Below are 22,609 nucleotides of genomic sequence, written 5' to 3' on the forward strand. Positions count from 1 at the left end.
GTGACTAAGAGGATGGCATGATCTCGGCTCACTACAACCTCCGCCTCCTGGGTTCAAGCGATTCTCCTGCCACAGCCTCCTGAGTAGCTGGGATTACAGGCGTGTACCAACACACCTGGCTAATTTTTTGCATTTTTAGTAGAGATGGAGTTTCACTCTATTGGCCAGGCTAGTCACGAACTCCTGACCTCAAGTGATCCACCCACCTTGGCCACCCAAATTGCTGGGATTACAGGCATGAGCCACCACTCCCGGCCAGGTAGTGACAGTTTTTAGAGGCTCTGGGTGCTTGGCCCTTGCCTTAAACCGAATGCTTTAAATGGGCCTTTGATCTATGTCAATAAAATTGCAAGTATGTATGCACATTTGACTTAATAATAATAATAATAAAACCTAATGAACAGTCAAGACATTTTTTAAAAAGACATTTTGCTTGAAAGGCTTCTCATCTGATCATAGAACAACAGTGGCTTAGAGCTGGGGAATCATGTCTGTTTCTGTCCCCGAGCGAGTGCCTGCCATATCACATGAGCAGGCACATCCGTCGCTCAGGGGGTCTCCTGCCTCCTGCTGCCCTCAGCTGTTTTTATCTATTCTCCTGGTCCTCTAGGGACTTGACTGAAACTGGAAAGCAGACACAGTCTGAGAATTCTTTTATCCCTTTATCATCTCCCTGGGCAATCTTTACTTTTAGGTTAAGAAATAGCATGTTCTTTTCCTTAAAGTTTTAAAATTCCATTTTGTTTTCATTTTATTAGAAAGACTATTGCAATGGAAAAGACGGGCAGTTTTCTTAGATATTCAATGCCTGTCTCCACTGGCCAGATAAATTCCAGTCGTGCTCCGTCATTCTGTGATTCTTCTTCAAGGGTACTGAGGGTGGCTATCTGAGTTGAGGAGAATAAACTTAAAAAGGGCTGGGCGCGGTGGCTCACGCCTGTAATCCCAACAGTATGGGAGGCCGAGGCGGGGGGATCATTTGAAGTCAGGAGTTCAAAACCAGCCTGGCCAACATGGAGAAAACCTGTCTCTACAAAAAAATGCAAAAATTAGCCAGGCATGATGGCAGGTACCTGTAATCTCAGCTACTTGGGAGGCTGAGGCAGGAGAATCGCTTGAGCCCAGGAGGTGGAGGTTGCAGGGCACTGAGATTGTGCCACTGCATTCCAGCCTGGGTGACATAGCAAGACTCTGTCTCAGAAAAAAGAAGAAAGAAAGAAAGAAAGAAAGAGAGAAAGAGAGAAAGAAGAGAGAGAAAGAAAGAAAGGAGAGAGAAAAAGAAAGAAAGAAAGAAAGAAAGAAAGAAAAACTTAAAAGGGAATTTGTTTATCTCTAGAAAATTTCTCTCATGGAAAATCACTCAGCTGAAGGGTGAAAGGAGACGCTCCCTTCAGTAACCTTCAGAAACGGCCCATTTACTACTCAGAAATCACTTTACTTTCACTTGAGAAGGGTTCTGGCCCCGCAGTTGTAAAAGCCTGGGTATGAATACTCTAGGTTTTCCTCCTGGCATCAACACGGCATGGTTTGGTAACCCCTTTCCTTGTGCCATCTGTAGAATGGTGGTAAACATGCCCTACGTAGATGTAGGTTATACCTTCAGTGCAATGGACTGAATGTTTATGTCCCTGCAAAATGTATATGTGAAAACCGAATTCCCAATGTGTTGGCAACAGCAGGTGGGGGCTTTGGGAGGTGATGTGATTATGAGGGTGGGGCCCCATGAATGAAATCAGTGCTCCCATCAAAGAGACCCCAGAGTGATGTCCCACTCCTTCCACCCTGTGAGGACATGAGGTGAAGATGTCATCTATGAGCCAGGGAATAGGCTGTCGCTAGACATCAAATCTGCCAGCATCTTCATCCTGGACTCCCAGCCTCAAGGAATCCATTGAGGATACAGTGTGTTGTTCATAAGCCACACAGTCCTGGTTTTTTGTTACAGCAGCCAGAATGGACGAAGAATGCTGCGAAACTGTCTCCCTTCTGGCTTTCCCTCAGCGGCCTCTCCTTTCCTTTCTCGTCATCAGTGTCTGCCCCTGCATTGACATGGCAGCTTGACATCATACTTCCTATCAAGGTGAGATTAGATTAGAACTTCATACATGCTCCCTCTCCCACCATCTCCTGTGGGCCTCAGCTCCTCTGCTGCCTGGAGAACAAATGCAAGAAAGAATGATCCCCAGCCCCTCGGCATGTCTGGCAAAGTCAGGAGTGAGAATGCAGGGTGGCAACCATGGACAGGCTGGCCTCCGAGGAAGCACTAAGGTCCTGGGGTCCGTGCCCTGCACAGCACATGGAGCAGGCCCACAGGCTGCTGTCATGAGCACCACGGTAGAGTTGCCACACAGAGCCTTAGTGTAAAAAACCGTGAGGTTATTTGACAAAAGGTAGCCCAAAGAAAATGTTTCAAGCAGGAAAACCTAAGTGCAGAGCCTGTGTTTATGGATCTTTAACCCAAACTTTCCCACCTGAATATGATTCCTGGATAAACCTGAGACGCGAGTGTGAGTTAGGCTAGTTTTAGTGAACTATAAATAAGAACTGTTTTCATTAAAATAGTACAGGATGATCATTTTATTAAGCATGCAACATTGTATTATTTAATACCACATTAACTTGAACTTTGGAAGCTTTGATGATTGCACCCTATATTCCTAGTCAGCATTAATAGAGTAATACTATTTTTTCCCCCTAATTTCTTTGGTGATGGGACCGTCTATATTTGCATTACTGGACTGGGTAAAGGAATGTGGCTAAGAATACTGGCCTACAACTAATGAGAGGTGATATTGTTTAATGATCTAGGAGTTTTGGATTGAGAAAAACCCAGATTCAAGCTCAAGACCTAGAATCCAGATCAAATTCTGCTACTTAATAACTACATGAACTTTAATAAATGTTTTTCTTTAATGCCTCTGAAAATAAGACTTATCAGATGCAATAGTTCGTACCTGTAGCCCCAGCATTTTGGGAGCTCAAGGCTGGAGGATCAAAGCCAGGAGTTTGAGATCAGGAGTTTGAGGGCAACGTAGCGAGACTCTGACTCTTAAAAAGAAGACTAATAAAGAGACCCACCTCACTGGTGGTTTGTGTTGGAGATAATGGAAGGAACAATGAACGCTGGGTCAAGAGGAAAATGCAACACGATGTTGACTGATGCACAACATTCATTGCCAGAGAGAACAGAAAGTTTTGGGATTATGAGCAAAACAAACACACTGTTTCTAAGATGACACACTAACAGTGGTTTATGCTATCTTTTTATCATTGTGAGAAATGCCACCTCATTTAGCAATTTTTTGTGTTCACTATGAATACTACTCAATATTTTAGTAGACCAAGGACCCCAGATATTCATGCTCCCAGCCGTGATGTCAGCTCCCTTCTTCTGGGCAGTTGTCCTCAGAGTGCCCCATCTACCACTAGCAGCCCTGGGGCTCTCAGAGATGCTCACACCAAGTGTCTGCCCGGTACCTGATAAACAAGTTAAGTAGGATCTGGCAGGGAGGTGTCTGGAGAGAGGTGGAGTGGGGCAGGGGACATGCCTATTTACTCCCTTCTAGCACCAATCCATGTAGCTCACAGAAAGCAAACTCAGAGTGCTTAAAGCAAAAAGGGGCCCCGGTCCTGTCTGATCCTGCCCTGCACAGTTTTTGTGTTTATGGCAGCAGCTTCAGGCAGATAGTGGGCTGAGCACAGTCCCTGGAGATGAGGCCCTTTTGAGAAATTGCCTCTGAGCCCAAGAGTGACTCCCGTTTCTCAGTTGGTAGCTGATTCATCTGAGACCATCTCATTGCAGAATTGACTTAGTAGCAAAGTCCTGTCTGAGAACACAGGCTTCTGGGGGAGAGGCCTCCAAGCCAAGTGACTCCTCAAATAGGACATGAGTTGCATAGTTTCTCTGAGCTCCTGTTTTCTTGTCCGCGAGCTGAAGACAGTAAGGGAAATGGCAGGGTTTCCACGAGGAGTGAAGGAGCCCAAGGAGGGGGTCGTATGTGTTGCTGTGTAGGAGTTTATTCCTTGCCTTGCCTAGGAATTTATTCCTGTAAATCCATTTCCTTACCCACTTTTAAAATTCACTATTTCTTCATATCCTTGTCACTGTTACTACATTTGGGTCACTCTTCTGTGGCCCTGGAGGACTTTGGGGACACTTGGGTTTCCTCTAATATTTCATGCCATGACTCACCTATGTGTATGTCAACGGCCCACCCAGCACCCTACCTTCAAAATTTATGAATTTCCTCCACGCCTACAATTTTAACCTTTGTCTCACTTCTAGAATCCACTCAAGGGACACACCCCGGCCCACCCCTTTTCCAGTCACTCCTGTCTTTCTCTATCTCAGAAGTTCCTTTTTCTTGGGACACATGCCTGAGCACCTTCTCCATGCCAGTGTCCTCACCCTGGCAGAGCACATTGCTCCTTTTCACTGTGCAGCCGGTCTTTAGGTCACCCAGCTCCTCCTCATTCATCAGCCCCCTCTTGTCTTGCTTCCCTCATTCTACTTCTGGACATAGGATTCTATTTAAAAATCCACTCCCACTATCCCTTTCAATATTCTCACTCAACGAACGTTTACTGAATGATAACACCCTTCCAAATAACCTCTTTCCACTTCCTTCTCTTTCACCTTCACATCCACTTAGAGGGTTTCCTCTCTTTAGCTTAGTCACTCATGACCCACCCATATTTTATGAAATCTAAAGCAATATCAGTAATAAAATGCACCATGGCATTATGCACCACGGAGAAAGCAAACATGCTGCCAATTAAAGTAGAGAAAAGCCATCAATCGTAAGATGCGTTCTGCTTTCAAAGCTGTTAAAATATGAAAATATATGCATCCTATAATATACAAAGTAAAGGCATTTTTTAGATCACTGCAAAGATACTTCCTAATCTTCTTTTCTCTTTGATATTAAATTTCATGAAATAGACTGAGCTGTCAAGCCCTGACTCTTATTTCCCAGAGTCTTTATTCCACTACCATTTGGATCCCTCTTCTAATAAAACTACTCTCTTAAAAATCATGAGTCACGTCACAATTGCCAGCCCTGAGGCAGTGTCTAAGGCTGTCCTTCCCAGGGCCATAGCCTGAGCTGATGCTGCCTTCTGTCTTTCCTTCCTACAATGCTTCCCTTCATTCTGAGGATACATCTTCTGGTTATTGTCACACGTTGGTTAATCCTTCTCAGTTTTCAGACTAACTGACTGCTTACCTGCATTATTTCTTCATGATCCCATCTTCTATCCTTGCAATCTGTAGTTCTTCTTTTTGAAACCTCCCAAATCAGACTTTTTGCCCTCAAGACATACCCTCAAAGCAACTGGGTAGGTCAGCCCGTAGCACTCACTTTGATAAATCAAAACATCAGGTCCCCATTAGCCTCAGCTCTTAACTGCCAGTAGAATTCGGCCCAGGCATTCATTGCTTATGTGTGAAGATGCTTCACTTCAGTGCCATGCACAAAGCATGCTCTCTTGCACAGTCTCATGTCAACTAAGCTGCTATATCTTCAGATCACTAATTCCTACACAACTCACAAAAATGCTTGAGCCTAGTCCTTAAAACTCGCTCTCTTGCAGGTCAGATCTAGCCCCATTACATTGAGTAGAGTTGGCTTCTCAGGTTTAGACTCCAAGTTTATCTCTGCAGCTTTAATCTTCACACTAACCCTATCCTTAATTCTAATCCTAACCTTAACCCTAACCCTAACCGTAAACTTACCCCAAACGCTAACCCTAGCAACCTAACCATAGCCCTCAGTTTAGCCCTAACCCTAACCCTAACCCTAGCCCTAACCCTAACCCTGATCTACAGGCTTGTGCCCTTCATCACCTGCTTGCCATTGCCTTGGTCACATAATCAGCATCTCACACATGTGACATCCAAAGATAGATTCCCAGTGTTACCAGACTGACCCTTTCCACTGTTGTCTCCATCTCAGGAACAGACAAGTCTCTCCTTCTGTTCCAAAGACTGAAGAACAGGAGGCTAGCCTTGATTCCTCTCCTCACACCTCTGAGTTATCTCCCTCCCAGTGGCTCTAGCTATGAAAAGAGAATCAGAATCCATGGCATGTCTCCGCTTGCACAGCTGCTTTGCTGGGTTCATGCAGGCATTACTTGCCCTCTGGACTGTTGCAATGGCCCCTGACTGCCTTCTCACTTTCTTTCCCCCCTGACACTGTTCCACCACAGGCATCCTCCACACAGCATCCAGAGTAAGCAACTAGAGTTCCATCATGCCACTAGGCTTAACCTCTGCAATCTCTTCCTGTCTCATCACAGGAAATGCCAGAGCCTGTTCAGGCGTCTCAGGCTTGTTCTCCTACATTCTCTTTCCTTCCCTCCACTCAGCCACACTGGTTTCTTGATGTTCTCAATGATGGCAAAAATTGGTCACTTCAGGGCCTTTCCCAGGACTGTTCTCTCTGCCAAGAATGTTCTTCTTCCAGATTTTCCTGTGGCTCATTCCTTTGTTTCTTCACATCCTTTTGCTTCTCCTTAAAAGCATCGTATTCTCATCCCCTGACACAAGGATAACTATGCCTCTTTACTGTGGTTGCAGTGATTTAAAAGAACATGCAGGAGAGCCTGTCACCGTGTCTAACCTGTCATACATGCTCAATGAGTGGTGGCTATCAGTGTTTTTAAAAATTATTTTTAGTGTAACAACTATCTTTTCCCTTCATTTTCTGATTTTTGTTTTAATTCTTGATGACCTTTAACTTGCATTGATAGCTTCCTCAATCACTTTTTAAAGGCAAGAGTAGCAATTATCAACGAAAAAACTAGGATAAATAAGGACTCTGAAATATACTCATCATAGGACAAAGTATGCCGATAACCAGGACTCAGAGTTTGAGACTTTATGCACATTTCCCAAAATAAAATTCCTTAAAGAATGATTGCTGCTAACTTGCAAGTTTTCAGACCCTGGAACTCATCCAAAGTCCTAAGTAGTAAATGTGGGAAAACATCCATTGAGTTTTCCTCTCCAGTAGCTAAACTTATCTCCTGTATTCCATGGAGAACTATCTTAATTTTTTTTTCAATTAAAGAAAATGATTTGTGAATAAAAACTTTTGATGGCATATACATTGCAACAGTGAAGCAACTTAAAATCGTAAAGCACTTATAATCAAATACCACTAAGTGGAACCACTGTGCCCTCTGTAGATGCTCTGACATTTTAGAATAGGAAAACCTACCCAGTAAAAGAAACTCTCCTTGGAAAACACATTCTCTTCTCCACTTATTTGAGTTCATTTAAAAACATGTTTGTCTTTTAATTTACCCAGCATTGAGGTAAAGTAGATTTGGACTTCAGCACTTTAACTGGAGGACGAACAGCTGCGTGGTTCCCGTGGCCAAGTGAGGCAGCCACGGGGTTCCTCCAGGGAACACCTCTGTGTTCTCAGCACAGACACGGGCTGGCAGATATTTTTGAAGACAGCCCAAAAGTCTCTTCCATCAGCCTTGTTTGGGTTCCATGAGATGATTTTTCACAGCTTTCAAAAGGCCAAATTAATAAAACCCTCCATTGTAAACATGGGCTCTAGTCAGAGTAAACCAGACCCACCTCCACCAGCTTTCAGCACAGCTCTAGAGCAAGGCCAAGAGAAGCATCTGCCGCAGCCAAGCCCACCTATGTACTAAGCCAAGCAGCCACCCACTGCCACACCCTCCTATGTGCTGAGCCACACAGACACCTACTGCCTTATCTTAAGTCCCAGGGTGGAAGGTTCTAATCACAGCCTGCCCTTCACCATTCTCAACAGACTTTAATGACCCACAGGACGCTCCATGATCAAGTCTTCTTCTGCCCTCTTTCTCTAACTGCAAAAAGACTGCATAAGATCAGAAGCATGACAGAAAACATCCACGGGGCATTTCTGATGTTTTTCTGCACATGGTTTCTGGTGGTCTACATTGGATAATCTTAAAGGTTTCAGTAGACATCTAAAAATATGAAAGCATCCTGTGGAGGAATTCCAGAGGCATACATTTCTTTTCCCACATTCTTCTGTAGAGAGTCCTTCCATGTTTGCTGTGTGTGTGTGTGTGTGTGTGTGTTTGGACGTACGGCAGGGAAACTTCAAGCTTCTTTGAATTATTTTGTGTTTCCTGCCCTGATAGAGCTGCTACAGGGAATGCTGGGCAGCCATTCACATTCACGATGTGCTCCAGCGCTCTTCAAAGCATAGTAGAAAACAAAATGGGAAAACTTTCCATTCATGAGTTTTATTATCACCATTCTGAATTTCTAAAAGCTGAGATGTTGTCTTTTATCATGCCTTCTATGAAACACACAACATATGGATCTGTTCATGAGATGTAAAATTTGACAATACAATTTCTTAGCTTTTTATAGAAACCTGACTGTAAAGAAACCATTTTTGGCTGGGTGCAGTGGCTTACCCCTGTAATCCCAACACTTTGGGAGGCCAAGCTGGGCAGATCACTTGCGGTCAGAAGTTCAAGACCAGCCTGACCAGCATTGCGAAACCCCATCTCTACCAAAATACAAAAATTAGCTGGGCATGATGGTGCATGCCTGTAATCTCAGCTACTTGGGAGGCTGAGGCAGGAGAATTGCTTGCACCCAGGAGGTGGAGGTTGCAGTGAGATGAGATCGTGCCACTGCACTCCAGCCTAGGTGACATAGTGAGACTCCACCTCCAAAAAAAAAAAAAAAAAAAGTCACCACTTTTGGAGTTTTAATTTTATATTTTAAAACTTTATCAAAGTTTTCAATTGTTTATCATTTTTGAAAGGATTTTCAGCTGGATGCAGTGGCTCACGCCTGTAATCTCAGCACTTTGGGAGGCCAAGGTGGGCAGATCACTTGAGCTCAGGAGTTCAAGACCAGCCTGGCCAAAATGGTGAAATTCCAACTCTGTCAAAAATACAAAAATTAGCTGGGTGTGGTGGCACATGCCTGTAATCCCAGCTACTTGGGAGGCTGAGACAGGAAAATGTCTTGAACATGAAAGGTGGAGGTTGTAGCAAGCTGAGATTGCACCGCCGCACTCCAGTCTGGGTGACAGAGTGAGACTCAGTCTCAAAAAACACAACTTTTTTTTTTCCCCCAATCATCCCACCCTCCACCATGACCCAACCCAAAAAAATCAGGAATATTTGGAAAACAAACAGGCATTCAAATGATGCAGGACAGGCCAGCCCCAAAGTTGAGGCTTAGCCCAGGAGGGTTCTGGGCTTAGCCCACGAAAGGGAGGCAGAGAGAGAAATAGAAATGGAATCTCTCCCGTTTCCCCTGTGCCATTTGAAACTGCCCAAGGGGATAAGTCATCAAATATTCATGGCAATGACAGATATGGTTGAAATAAAGTTGTAGAAAGAAGAACAGTTTCATCTTAGCATCAAGAATACTGATCATAATTCACAAATGCAGTTGTTCTTCCATCACAGGAATGCTCTTTCCAGGATGTGAATTTGATCTACTCTTGGCTTCTCTCTGCATCCCTGGGCATGTTCTGAGGCACTGACCCTTAGGCTTGCACTGACTCACATCGTGCGGTGAAATCTTCTCCAACACTGCGTCTGGAAGCATGGGTCTGCCCCAGCAGAGGCCAGCGGGTGACCGATACTGACCCATCACTCACAGATTATTTCATTTGCTTTACCAAAAGCCTTTTTGTTTTACCTCTAGCTCTTTCTAGATGACCTAATAAGTAATAATTGTACCTTTGTAGCTCCCCAGACATGCTTTGTTCTTATCACAAAGACCACATAAAAATATGTAGGTTAGAAAGATTCCTTTGTCCTATTGAATGTCAGATTTAACTCCTTTATTAGAATCACAGCTTTTACTTCTTTAAGCTTTTATTTAAGCTTGCTTGAGTTAGATTTCTATTACTTACCACCAAAAAAGGTGTGATTATACGTCTTACCTTACCTGATGTTTCCTCTCTTTGAATCCCTTTAACATTCTAATGGATTGGGCCCCTGATTGATTCACATGAGAAATTATGCAAGGATATAAAGTCATTATAACAACCTTTCCCAGAATTTTTTTTGGTAAATAACGTATGGTGTTTATCGCAGCCCCTTCTTTCTTTTCTTTAAATATGATAGTGAAAGACTCTGGAGGAAACATATCCATTTCCTAAAGGTAGGGCAATGGGATGAACAGCTTAAGTGTCACAGTCTTTCTTTAAATCTTGGTGTTTTGAAGATTTTTAAAGGCCCATTTAAACCCTCCCATTGAGTACCTAAAATGGCGGGAGTTCTATGTTGTCTGTACGGCATCCGTTTATTGTCAGTATCTGTTTAGTCTATACAGTTTTCTGATAGTGCTTTGGGAAACCATGTAATATCATGTATGACACCATGCAACATTAAACATTCTTCCTGGGGCCTTTTATGCTCATGAATCATGGTGCTTTGCTGAGGAATGGAGGGAAGAACATATTGAGAGGGACTGGAGCTTTTGCCTGTATGTATGCATACATCTATCATTCCTCTATCTATCATTTTCCTTCCTTCCTTGCAGAGATTGAGCATTCACCAAGAATCCAGAGAGACGCTTAGTCAGAAGGAATAAAAAACACCACTGGGAGGTGGCACTCCAAACTATTTCCCAAATGCAATCTAACAGGAAGTGGAATAATTCCCATAAATGGAGTTGAGATCCAGTGTTTTCCAAAGGTCTGGTGAGGACAAGCCTGGTCTCAGCAGGCAACAGAGGCATCACTTGAGGCCATTGCAGCCCAGCTTTGGAAGCCTGGATGAATGTGTCAGTCCAGAAGCTGCTGCCAGAAGTCACACCCAGAGGGGCAGCTTAGAAGAACACATGGCAAGAAAAGCTGCTTTTAAAAACTGGAGGCGCGGATGACTTCTATAGGCCTCTGCTGAGAGCAAATGCCTTATCAGGCTGAGGAGAGATGCTTAGAGAAAGACAGTGCAGTAAAAAGTGAATATTAAATTGTTTTTCTCTGAAATGTCCAATTAGATGACTTTGAACAATTGTATATATTCATGTTAGCAAAGCCCAGGATGAGATAAGGGACTTTTTCATTTTCTTAGAAAGTTCCTTCATGGGCTCTTCAAACACTGCCTCTGCCTGCATTTGTATTTCATATCAACAGAATCACACCATGTGCACTTAAGTATGACTCCTTTGATTTAACATAGTGAGTTTAAGATTCATCAGGGTGGCTGCCTTTGCATGTGGCTTGTCTTTACTGCTGGCTTGTTCCGGTGAGTGTTTCTCCCAGTATGCTGATCTCATGACCACTTAGTGCACATGGGGTTGTTTCAGGTTGGGGATATAAGGCACGGGCTTGGGGTGGAGCTTCGTCTCACCCATTGGATACTCAGGGCTGTGATTACTCCCTACTGAGGTGCTTGGCCCAGTCTATGGGTAGGTAAGAAAAGTGAGAGCTGCACCCGAAAGTATAGGATGTTTCAGGCAGGTGCAGAGGGTGGGAAAGAAGTGCCCCCAGCAGAGGCACACCAGTGTTCCCAGTGCTGAAGCTGGCAAGTCAAGGCACATTCCAGAAACCCAGACAGTGAGCAAGGCCAGAGCTGAGTGTGCAGAGGGGAACGCATGAAGATACAGATAGAGAGGTAAACAGGAACCAGGCCATGGAGAGCCAGGCGCCCGGAGGCAAGGGAAGGCATTTGAACTTGATTCCCAGGGCAATGAGAAGCAACTGAAGTGTTTTAAGTGAGGAAATTATTTGATTTGATTTTCCATTATAGAAAGTTAATCGTTAGAGTTACTTTCTGTTTATTTTCTTGTGGTTTTCTCTAGGTACCTAGTAAGACTGTTTCGCTTTCATGTTGTTATACATTAAATTTTATCCCCCCGCCCCCACAAAAAAAGATATATTGGAGTCCTAACCCCCAATACCTCAGAATGTGATTTTATTTGGAGATGGGGTCTTCACAGAGGTAATCAAATTAAAAGAGGTCAGGATGCTTGAGCTGGGGAGGCAGAGGTTGCAGTGAGCTGATAATGTACCACTGCACTCCAGCCTGGGCAGCAGAGCAAGAACCTGTTGCAAATAAAATGAAATGAAGGGGTCGTGAAGGTGAGCCCTAATCCAATATGACTGATGTCCTTAGAAAAAGGGCAAATTCAGACACAGAGACAGACATGCACACACCCACAGGGAACAGGCAGAGTTCGGAGTGATGCTTCCCCAGGCCAAGGAATGAAACAGATCATCAGCAAACCATGAGAAGCCAGGAGAGAGCTATGAACAGATTCTCCTGCACACCCTCGGGAAGAGCCAATCCTGCTGACACCTTGATCTTGGACTTCCAGCCTCCGGAACTGTGAGACAATAAACTTCGGTTCTTCTAAGACATTCAGTTTGTGGTACTACATGACAGCAGCCCCAGAAAACTAAGACACCCTCCCCTCCTTTCCCTTCCATTCCTTTTAATTAGGATGACCTAACAAGAAAATGCTCTCACAAATACAAGTTCCCTGAAAGGATGACCTTTACTGGCAGTCATTTCTTGAGATCCCTATGAGTTATTGAGATAATACTAGTTCCTTGGAGATTTTGTGTGTTGAACACATACCTGTTTATACCATTAGGTGTTGAACGGTATTGGGGTTCAAACATTGGATGGACTGTTTCAGAGACATGAATTTGTTTAGTGCTTAGATATAGTGAGAGCTTTTCCAGAAGATGCAGACATAGGAAACAGACCTGAAAGGGATGTGACGGTCCTGACTCTTATTTATTTATTTATTTATTTATTTTGAGATGGAGTCTCCCTCTGTCACCCAGTCTGGAGTGCAGTGGCATGATCTCAGCTCACTGCAACCTCTGCCTCCAGGGTTCAAGTGATTCTCCTGCCTCAGCCTCCTGAGTAGCTGGAATTAGAGGTACTTGCCATCAAACCCAGATAATTTTTGTATTTTTAGTAGAGACAGGGTTTCATCATATTGGCCAGGCTGGTCTCGAACTCCTGACCCTAAGTGATCTGCCCACCTTGGCCTCCCAGAATGCTGGGATTACAGCCATGAGCCACCACACCCTGCCGACAGTCCTTACTCTTAATCCAGATAAGTCTGAGGCTCAACTCTCACCTTCAACCTTCTTAACCATTGACTCTCCATCCAGAAGAATTCTTTAAAAGAAGCTGAAACCTCCCTGAGAAGTTCAATTTTATTTTCAGAGAATACTGGCCATTATAGAAGGTCCTTCCTTGTATTAGCCAGAAAATCTATTTGTGCACAGCCTGAGCCATTCCTCCCAGTTCTGTTTTGTGGCCCCAGAACAAACGGGGTTCACCGTTGTCATGGCTACCAGCTGGCTATCTGAAGTCACTTATCAGGTGCCTCTAAACTTCTCTTTCTGAGATCAAAGACTTAGACTTTCTTTAGTCATCTTGTGCAATACACTTCCGTGTCCTCTCTTTAGTTCTGTTTTTCTCTGAACAGGCCCCAGAGCCAGGGTTCTGATTCGATTGTCTGCTCAGAAATGAACATGATCTTTCGTTGGCTGTCTGAGTGGCACTCAGTGGCCCAGACATCTCCTGTCTTGTTCTGCTTCCATATTTCCATTAATCAAACTCTGGCTTATATCGAGTATTTTGGTGTACGTATCTCAAAGCTGACTTAAACTGAATTTGGAATGATTGCAGTCTAACCCAGACAGATATGACCGTTAAAACTACTGAACAGAGGCACTCTGGCTGGAGTCCAAGAGGCAAGCCTCATGGCACAGGTGGCAATGCCAGCTGCTTGCATGCAACAATAGCAACTTCCTCACTTAATCCTCAGCCTCCAAGCTCTATTCCTACCTAACGGCCCGAACAGGCTGGGAGAGGGTGGTCTGATAGAACTTTCTGTGTGAATGGAAATTTTCCCTATCTGCACTTTCCCATATGGGAGCCACCTGCCACATATGTCTCTGGGACACTAGAAATGAGATGAATGTGACTGAGACACTAAAACTTTAAAATCTTTAAAAAATTATTTTCAATAGCCATGGGTGGTTAGTTGTTAGTGTGTTGGACAGCGCAGGTGTGTAAAGCCACTCCGTCACCAAAACAGAATTAGGGGTGGTAGGAATGTTGGAGAAAGACGGGGGGAGAGAGAGAGAGAGGAAGAGAGAGAGAGACAGAGAGACAGACAAAAAGAGAAAGAGAGAAAGAAAAATCAAGTGTTTCTGAGATAATCGGTTGCAGGGCAATTTGTAGAGCAAACATTGGAAGAGAAAGAATCTTTTACTATCCAGTATTATACAGATCTTACTGGCAAATTAGGAAAAGCATCCATGTAAATATTCAAGTAGAATTGGTAAGGAAAATGAGCTCCTGGCCAGGCACAGTGGCTCTTGCCTGTAACCCCAGTACTTTGGGAGGTCATGGCAGGTGGATCACTTGAGGTCAGGAGTTTGAGACCAGCCTAGCTAACATGATGAAATCCCATCCCTACTAAAAAAAAAAAAAAAAAATTAGCTGGCGTGATTGTGCACACCTGTACTTCTAGCTACTCAGAAGGCTCAGGTGGGAGAATCACTTGAACCTGGAAGGTGGAAGTTGTAGTGAGCCGAGATTGCACTACTGCACTCCAGCCTGGGCAACACAGCAAGACTCTATCTCAAAAAAGAAGGAAAGAAAAAGAGAGAGGGAAAGAAACAAAGAAAGAGAGAAATAGAGAAACAGAAAGAAAGAAAAAAGAGAGAAAGAGAGAAATAGAGAAATGGAAAGAAAGAAAAAAGAGAGAGAAGAGAGAAAGGAAGAGAGAAAGAAAGAAAGAAAGAAAGAAAGAAAGAAAGAAAGAAAGAAAGAAAAAGAAAGGAAAGAAGGAAGAAAGAAAGAAAGGAAGAAAGAAAGAAAGAAAGAAAGAAAGAAAGAAGGAAAGAAAGAAAGAAAGAAAGAGGGAAAGGAAAGGAAAGGGAAGGAGAGTGGAGGGGAGGGGAGGGGAGGGAAGGGAAAAGAAGGCAAAAGAAGGGAAGGGAAGGGAAGGGAAGGGACTCCTAAAATGAGAAAGAAGCTGGAGCTCCCTTCTGGTTAAAGCACCTGCCCCAGGGCAGAAGCTGTGGCCACCTTGACGCAGGCTGCACCCAGCAAAAGACACCCAGGGGCCTGGGGACAGAGCTGAGCAGTTGGAGACTTTTGGAGGAACAGGCAGGTATGTTCCCCTTCCTTGACCTATTTAGGAGCCTCCCCTTCCTCTAATGAGGAGAGGAAGGACTAAGGAGAAAGTGTATCTAGGCAGGACTCACCATTTGCCTGGCACTGGGCTGGCTGCTTACAAAGATTCTTCATTTCTATCCTGGAGTAATTGATTATCCCCAATTCACAGATATTGGAATTATTTATCCAAAAGATAAAGAAACATAGTGACAACACAAGAATAATAATAATTAACATTTAACTATCATCGAATGTATATTATGTGACACATGCTAAACTCTTCACACCCATATTTTATTTATTTTTCACAGAGATATTTTCATTAAGCAGTATTATAATTTTACAGATGAGAATAAGTGGAAACTAATTCTCATGGCATGTACACATTACATAGCAGAACCTCAATTTTAATTCAGATTTATTTAACTCTAAACTTAAATTGTATACACGTGTGTGTGTGTGTATATATATATATATATACGATGCTATCTATAATGTCCATAATATCAGCCTTAATATATCATATATTACATGTATGCATAGAACCACATGTGTATGTATAAATATACACATTTACATATATATTATATGTCTTTAACTGGGGAAAGTTTTTTGGTTGGCAATAATGTTTTCTAAATGAGAAGCCATCTTTCTGTATAAAAATGTGATGATAGGTAAAGTCGTGTCTGAGACCTTGAACAGGGTCTGAGCACAGCTATAGAAAGTGTATTATGTACATGTACATACAGTACTGCACCACATAGCACAGTTTGAGTCCAAGAGGAATGGCATATACAAGAGTGGTTCCATATGATTCTAATACTGTATTTTTACTGTACCTTTTCTATGTCTAGATATGTTTAGACACACACATCCTCACCGTTGAGTGACAGTTGCCTGCTGTATTCAGTACAGTTGCATGCTGTGCAGGTTTGTAGCCAGGGACAAGAGCCCAGGTAAGGCTGTTGTTGGCTCCCTCTATGGTGTTCCCACAACAATGAAATCACCTAATGACACATTTTGCAGAACTCATCTCTCCTATCTCTGTTGTCAAGCAATGCATGATGGTATATTTTTTTTTCATTCAGAAATTGGTCGCTAATTAATACATTTTTGTTCTTACCAAACTTGAACTCCATAAGATAAAATAGAAAGATGTTTTTCACTTGGTCAGCATCCATTCTTCCATATGTAACTCTTTTTTTTTTCTTTTGAGATGGAATCTCACTCTATTGCTCAGGCTGTTTAGTGGTGCAATATCGGCTCACTGCAACCTCTGCTTCCTAGATTCAAGTGATTCTCCTGCCTCAGCCTCTTGAGTAGCTGGGATTATAGGGGCCTGCCACCACGCCTGGTTAATTTTTAGTAGGGACAAGGTTTTACCATGTTGGCCAGGCTGGTCCTGATCTCCTGTGTTTAACTCTTTATTCAGTTTTTGAACTTCCTCTCCAGACATTGGCTATAGTTGAGAGTCATCTAGTATGTCACTGCTGGAGTACCGGAGTATCAGTGGATGTTCTTGTTTTGCTACTTTAAGTGAGGTCTTAAATACCAAGCCTTGGAATCAGAGATGAAGGAAATTTTAGAGATTCGACCTAATTCCGTAATTTAGAGACGAGGAGGCTGAAGTCCTTTCGTGTGAAATCATTTACTAGACCTCAATAGCTCATATGGTGAGGGTAGGCTTTTGTGATATAGTTAATTTTCTAGCTGTTGGTGCAGATTCTTATAGAATTTATGGTTGATTTTCATCTTCCTGGTACAATTTTATTTTCTTCCTCTGTACAAAAAAAATTTAAAGAAAAATACTTTGTAGATAATAATAATAAAATTTTTGTAAAAACAGGAAACTTAAATGTGACACTCTCTGCAAGGATGGAGTAAACAGGAAGTGAATAAAGTGAGTTGCAATTTGAATTGCAAAAATCTCTCATCTTTGGTCACTAATGTACAGTTCAGAACCAACATTCTTCGCTACCAATGGAAAGCTGTAATAATCATGGTGAACATAGCCTCTGTGATTTGTTGAGCACTTATTCTGTGAACATCTGTGTATCTGTTTGCTAGGCTGTTGTAACAAGGCACCAGAGATTGGGCGACTGAAACAACAGAAATCTATTTCCTGACAATGCTAGAAGCTGGAAGTCTGAGATTGAGGTGTCGGCAGGGTTGTGTCCCCCTGATGCCTCTCTCGTTGGCTTACAGACAGCCATACTCTCCCTATATCTTCACATCATCTTCCCTCCACGTGTGTCTGATATCCTGATCTCCTCTTCTTACTAGGACACCAGCCATGTTGCATTAAGGACCACCCCATTGACCTGATTTTATTTTAATTACCTCTTTAAAGACCATATCTCCAAATACAGTCACTTTGTGAGGTCCTGATGACCTCCTTCAACCCAGGAATTTGGGGAGGACACAGTTCAACCCATAATAGGCTATATATATGTAGCATGTATAATTTTTATGATAGAGCAGTGAGAAATGTAATATTATCCTCATTTTACAGAAATATGGATTCAGAGAAATTAGTGATATGCTCAAGAGCACACATTCTTTTGAATGAAGCGAGATTTATGTATTATATTATCATCTTTAGGTTTCTAAATCCTTACTTTTTCCACCACATCAGCAACACCACCTTTCTGACTGGAAAGAAATATAAAAAAAAAAAAAAAAAAAAAAAAAAAAGAGGCAGGGATTACATCGCAGTGGTTTAGGCCTGTAATCCCAGCACTTTGGGAGGCTGAGATGTGTGGATCACCTGAGGTCAGGAGTTTGAGACCAGCCTGACCAACATAATGAAACCCTGTCTCTACTAAAAACACAAAATTAGCTGGGTATGCATGCCTGTAATCCCAGCTACTTGGGAGGCTGATGTAGGAGGATCACTTGAACCCGGGAGGTGGAGGTTGCAGTGAGCCGAGATCGCACCACTGCACTCCAGCCTGGGCAACAAGAGTGAAACTCCATCTCAAAAAGAAAAAAAAAAAAAAAAAAGGAGTGGTCTCAGTGGACTTTATCTGATCCTTTTAAGTGAGAACCATCAGTTAAGGGATGTTCCCATACTCCCCACAACTTCAGGAGCAGATACCCTTCTAGTTACAAGCAGAACTCTGGAAACTTTGTATGTATTTTAGTTTTCCAAATACATGTGTTTGGAATTAGTAGTAAACCCTTGCAGTGTGTGTGGTGAGTGTGTTTGTGTTGGTGGGTGTATAGTTTTCTCTGTGTGAGTCTCCCTGCAAATCAGTGGCTGTGTGGATAAGTCAAAGTGGTCTCCTCCCTCATGCCCTGGGAGAGGCATCTAATAACCTCATGACCACTTCCAACCCTGTTTTGTGTCAAAGCCTTTAGGATCTATTCAGTGACTGATGCATAGAAGGCGTTCTAGAGATTTGGCCAGAATCGCAGCAAAACCCAGGCCAAGAGCGTGGAGAGGGAGCAAGCCCACCCGAGCTGTGGCCCTGCCTTGCTTATGATGTGACCTTAGATCACTGCTTCTCTCTGGTCCTCCGCTTCCTAATGTGTAATTAAGGAAGTTGCACAGTGCAACCTCTATCTTTAAGATCTAAAATATTTGAGTTTTCTTGTGATGAACAGCATTCCAATCCCACTTACAGAGAAAAAAAAAAGCTCTTGCTTTAAAAATAAAACATCCAAAAAATTAAGACTAGAAAGATGATATTTAAGAGTAATATTTTATTACTTTTAAAACATCTAGTATGAATTTGAAATTTCATTTTAAAATTTTTAATAGATTCCTCATTCTGTTTCTAGAAAATAGGTTAAAGTGAGTTGTTATGAAACCATGTTTCTAATTTTTATTTCAGATTCTATATTTCAACTAAAGTTCTCATTTGGGTGAAATCTTTCAACATATCTTTTGTTTAAGAAAAGTCAGAACAAGAATTTCCAAGGTACTGCTTATTTATTATAGAAAACTTAGAAAATATAGAGAAATGTATAGAAGAAAACAAATTCACTCAAAATCTCAATGCATAGAGATACATACAAGGCATTTTTTTAATGTATGTAATTTGTAATTTGTGTGTGTATGTGTGTAACAGGGTCTCATTCTGCCCCCCAAGCTGTAGTGTGGTGGCGTGATCACGACTCACTGCAGCCTTGACCTCCTGGGCTTAGGTGATCCTCCCATCTCAGCCTCCTGAATAGCTGCGACTACAGGCATAAGCCACCATGCCAGGTTAATTTTGTATTTTTTGTAGAGATGGGGTTTCGTTATGTTGTCCACGCTGGTCTCAAACTCCTGGGCTCAAGTCATGCACTCACCTTGGCCTCCCAAGATACTGGGATTACAGGCATGAGCCTCTGTGCCCAGCCATGATGTATGTAATTTGTAAGGTGAGATACCCGTCTTGTTGTTTTGCTTTGTCATCTATGTTTATATTGTTCTCTGTAAATCCTCCACTGGAATAGTTTTTCCATCCAGACCTGAGTCTCATGAGCTACGGCTAAGATGTAATCATTCCCAAAGAAACATGCACTCTCAACAACATTTTTGACATACTTGATTGTTTACCATTGCTTTGCATGGAGGGGAATGAAATGGACCTTTTAGAATCAACTTGCCCAACAGTGGATCTAGGCCAGGCTGAGAAGAGGGTGCCAAGGCTGACATTTGAGTCTAGACAATGATGTCTCTCAAAATACATTTTGCCCTGTGATTTTCCTCCAGCTCCTTAGTTTTCTAGCATAATTGATGGCCTTTGTGGGCCATAATCCAAAACCACTACACACAGGAAAAGGGCTGTCAAGCAGCAATAGTATAATAATTCATGTGTTATTATTACCATTTAGAGAAAACACCTATGCAGAACTGCAAGTTGTGATGGGCCCTTGAAAATCAACGTGTGTGCCGAATCCAAGTGGATGCTGTGACCTCACAAAAGCTGTGAAGGTGTGCTATCGCAGAGTGGAGGTGTGGCAAAGTCCAGATTCGAGAAAAGGCTGAAGTCAGCTTGTGTCCCTGACCTGGGATCTCAGCCTTAATCTCATGTTTAGAAGTGAGGCCAGTGTCATTGGCCATTGACATCCAGAAGAGAAACTCTCATGGAATGACAGCTGACAAACAGCAGATGCCTTCAGACTGGCAGATTCTTCTATCTTGTGTTAATGCATCTTTATGGGAATTCACAATGTTCTCTAGGCAGGGGTCCAAGTGATAAGCACTAGAGCTTTGAAATAAGATAGTAGAAAGCGGGGTAGGCTGTGCTTTTGAAGTGCATTTTCCTGGCAAACAGAAGATGGCCCTCCTCATTCTGCCAAAGGGAATTCTAAGAGCCAAGATTACATAAGAGGATTGCATTTTGGATGTTTTTAGGATGTGTGTTGAGGTAAGCTTAGCTCTGGCTCAAGGATTTCAAAGTAACTGACTTGTTTTGTGTACTTTCAGCTCTCTGCAACTCTTGCTGAATTTTGGAATCATTAGCAGAGCAGGAGCAATTGGCATTGATAAACAGATTTCCTCTTATATGGGTGCCTTGCCAGTGCAGGGATGTGCAGTGATCTTTCACCCTCTCAGCTTTCGTCTCGATACCGCATTCATCATTTCAAGAGCTTTCAGGAATGTGGGCCGTGCTGACATTTTGCAATGTCTATCAGGAATTGAGATTTTAGGGTAACAACATAAAATGTTCCCAAGGTGAAGGTTTTGTTGTTGTTGTTGTTTTTGTTAATTGCCTACATCATGACAGTTTTGTACTTAATTATCAACAAATATCTAGCTGCTTGAAAACTGTTTCCTTTTTTAAAATACAAAGCAATAAAAATGTAAACTTAAATTTCTTTAGCTTTAATATATCTTGGTTCACCTCCTCTAATTAATTTGCCATTCAGCTCATTTCCTTAATGTATAATAAAGTATCAATTAGACATTTGGATAGTTAGTGAATTTGGGGCTTATGCTTTTCAAAGCTGATACTTTTTTTCTCTTAGGTTTTTATTATTGTATTAGAGACATATGATAAAGGAAGAAAAAAGAAATAAAAAATTCCATGGGATTAAAGAAGAAATTATGTTGATTAAAATGTGTCATTTGAGCCAGATGTTCTAGAAGGAAATGCATGGGATGTGTCTTTAGAGATGCTCTGTGTCCTCCACTGTGAGAGCAGAAGACACCTCTGCATAGTCCTCTGTTCAAAACCCAAACTACAGATTGACCAGTACTCTCACATTAAAAAGCAGGGTTTGAAGGATACGCTTACCCTAAAAAGGTAACTCGGCAACTCAAAATTTATAGATCAGTCTTACCCATGACATAAATCCATGGACGAATAAAACTTTATTTGTAACTTAGGGGATGCAACATTCAGGTTAAATGTGATAAAAATATGTGGTGATGGACTCCCTACGAAGGAACCTGTGAGGAGGTGCCCTAGCTACTGAGAAGCATTTTGTGACTAAAGGACCTTATGGGTTATTTGATGATTATTTACATTCTACCAGAACTGTTAAAGCCCTGAAAATTTCCTTTACACTTTTTTTTTTCTTTTAAGACAGAACCTTGCTGTGTCACCCAGGATGGAGTGCAGTGGCACTATCTCAGCTCACTGCAACCTCTGCCTCCTGATTCAAGCAATTCTCCTGCCTCAAGCAACTCTACTGCCTCTCCAGTAGCTATAATCCCAGCTACTCCTGTAATCCCAAGTAGCTGGGATTACAGGTGCCCGCCGCCCACCATGCCCAGCTATTTTTTTTTTTTTTTTTTTTTTAAGTAGAGACAGGGTTTCTCTATGTGGGCCAGGCTGGGCTCGAAATCCTGGCCTCAAGTGATCTGCCCCTCCTCGGCCTCCCAACATGCTGGGATTGCAGGTATGATCCACCATGCCCGGCCTCTTTACACTTATTTTTAATTATAATTACTCGAAGAAATCACCATGACTTCCACTTATTAAGCTATTTTTATAAGTCACATAGTGTGTTAAACACTTTACATGTCTTCTTACTTAACTGTTGCCCCAACTCCATGGAGTCGATATTAGTTACCGTGTTTCAATATTATAAACACTGAAACTGAGTTTCGGAGGGAGTAGATAATTTCCCCTTCCCTGTGCAGTCAGAGGTAGTGCTAGGATTTGATTGTGCCTTATGGTAATCCAAGGCCCATGTTTGTACCTTTCCTGGCTTCTGCCTCCTCTGTCGTAAATTCAAGGCAGGGGGATGCAGTGCTGCCTCTGACACATACCACAGTAGCAACTCCAGTCTTAATCTGAGATGATGGCACAGGTGACGTCTTACTTGGGATTTTGAATTTTATGCACTATAATGCCTGCACATGATAGAAATAATTGGCGTGTTGCAATATGTTCCCTGAAGGACTGTGGTCCCTTGTCTTCCCCCTATATGTAGATCAGGGTCCTTAACAATGCCACTGCATTAGATTTAATTATAATCCAGATATGTATGGAAATAAGAAAGATAGTTGTTCATTCATTTTAACCTGCAC

General features: G+C 42.4%; 1 long non-coding RNA gene across 1 annotated transcript in view; it reads left to right on the forward strand.

Annotated features, from left to right (window-relative positions):
- Positions 1 to 20,940, forward strand: part of LOC103891567 (uncharacterized) — a 59,299-nt gene extending 38,359 nt beyond the window's left edge. The window contains exons 5-10 of the long non-coding RNA XR_008510864.1: positions 15,993 to 16,094; positions 16,985 to 17,038; positions 18,975 to 19,061; positions 19,371 to 19,506; positions 19,963 to 20,062; positions 20,558 to 20,940. This is a non-coding gene — a long non-coding RNA (uncharacterized LOC103891567). The remainder of the gene's footprint in view (positions 1 to 15,992; positions 16,095 to 16,984; positions 17,039 to 18,974; positions 19,062 to 19,370; positions 19,507 to 19,962; positions 20,063 to 20,557) is intronic.
- The last annotated feature ends 1,669 nt before the right edge of the window (positions 20,941 to 22,609 follow it).

This window comes from Pongo abelii, chromosome 8 (assembly GCF_028885655.2).
Source record: "Pongo abelii isolate AG06213 chromosome 8, NHGRI_mPonAbe1-v2.0_pri, whole genome shotgun sequence".
NCBI lineage: Eukaryota > Metazoa > Chordata > Mammalia > Primates > Hominidae > Pongo > Pongo abelii.